The 1,775-nt window shown below is 50.4% G+C and overlaps 1 pseudogene; it reads left to right on the forward strand.

The window, feature by feature from the left end:
• Positions 1-485: 485 nt before the first annotated feature.
• On the forward strand, positions 486-1,446 carry LOC115833718 (annotated as a pseudogene).
• The last annotated feature ends 329 nt before the right edge of the window (positions 1,447-1,775 follow it).

Here is a 1,775-nt window from a genome sequence, read left to right on the forward strand (position 1 = left end):
GGTGGCGGTCCTCTGTGTCCAACGTGTCAATATTCTGTATACCTTACCCATACTGTACAAATGCTTTATTTCTACTCAATATTTAGAAGACAGTTATAAACAAGATGCACTAAATAGCAAGGTGGCAGATGAACATCAGGAAGGAACATCCAGGAGGTTCCATCCACGGAACCTCACCATGGATATGCTTGTGATCAAGGGCCTGGTCTCCCCTCAAGACACGGTCACAGATCTGTGACAGAGGCCACACCATCATAGAAGTGGAGGCCAGCCATCATAGAAGTGATCACAGAGGCCATCACAGAGGCCACACCATCATAGAAGGGGAGGCCACACCATCATAGAAGTGATCACAGAGGCCATCACAGAGGCCACACCATCATAGAAGTGGAGCAGGCCAGCCGGGACAGGGTCCTTCTGTGGCACCTGCTGCATCACCAGGCTGTGTGAACGGACTCAATTGCCAGAACTCACAGAACAGCAGTATGAGCACCAAAACCTCACAGGAAAAATGGTAAGTTCTAAGTTTCTCCATTAACAGTAACTCTCAGATTAATCTCTGTCATCCATCGCTTCTCCAAGAAATAACTTTTTAGGTTGACGTGCCAGGCGCCATGTTGGAGGGTTGGTGGTAGCGGCTTGGGGAGGTGCTCCCTCTGTCGGTCTCACTCTCTCACACGCTTCCCCTGGCTCCCTTCGTTCCCCCTCACCCCACTTGCCCTGCGTGCTGGAGTGTGTGCGAGGGAGTGGGAGGACGTCGGGGGTGGGGGGAGGCGTTCCGGTCCCCAAGAGACCCGCCGAGGGAGGCAGAGGCTGTGAGGGACTCCGGGAAGCCATGGACGCCGAGAGGCTCCAGGAGGCACTGGAAGATTTTGAGAAGAGGGGGAAAAAGAAAGCTTGTCCTGTCCTGGATCAGTTTCTTTGTCATGTAGCCAAGACTGGAGAAACAGATTCAGTGGTCCCAATTTAAAGACTATTTTATTTTCAAACAGGAGAAAGTGATGGATGATTTCAGAACTTCAGCTCCTGAGGCAAGAGGTCCTCCCAACCCTAATGTCGAATATATTCCCTTTGATGAAATGAAGGAAAGAATACTGAAAATTGTCACTGGATTTAAGGTATCCCTTTTACTATTCAGTGACTAGGTGAATTGTTAACAGATCCAAGGAGAAACTATACAGGAACAGACAAACTTCTCAGAGGAGTCGAAAAGAATGTGGTGGTTGTTAGCTGTGTTTATCCTTCTTCAGAGAAAAACAATTCCAATAGTTTAAATCGAATGAATGGTGTTACGTTTCCTGGAAATGCACCAAGCTATACTGAGAGGTCTAATATAAATGGGCCTGGGACACCCAGGCCACTTAATCAACGAAAGGTTTGTCAGCCCCCAGCAGCTGGAGACCTGGCGGGGAGCTGATGTTCCAGTTTGAGGGCCATGCAGCTGGATACCCGTGGGAAGCTGAAGTTCCAGTTTGAGGGCCGTGAAGCTGCAGACCCTGTGGGGAGCTCATGTTCAATTCTGAGGGCGTTGCAACTGGAGACTTGAGGGTAGACAATATTGCAGTTTGAGGGCCGTGCAGCTGGAGACCCGGGTGGGAAGAGATGCTCCGGTTTGGGAGCGATGCAGCTGGAGGCACTGCGGGGAGCAAATGTTCCAGTTAGATGTTCCTCTCTGGGTCTCCAGGTGCACGGCCATCAAACTGGAACATCAGCTCCCCGGCCCTCAAACTGCAACTGGAATATCAGCTCAACATCAGCTCCTCTCCAGGTCTACG

This window comes from Nomascus leucogenys, unplaced genomic scaffold, assembly GCF_006542625.1.
Source record: "Nomascus leucogenys isolate Asia unplaced genomic scaffold, Asia_NLE_v1 001387F_38907_qpd_obj, whole genome shotgun sequence".
In the NCBI taxonomy this organism is placed as follows: domain Eukaryota; kingdom Metazoa; phylum Chordata; class Mammalia; order Primates; family Hylobatidae; genus Nomascus; species Nomascus leucogenys.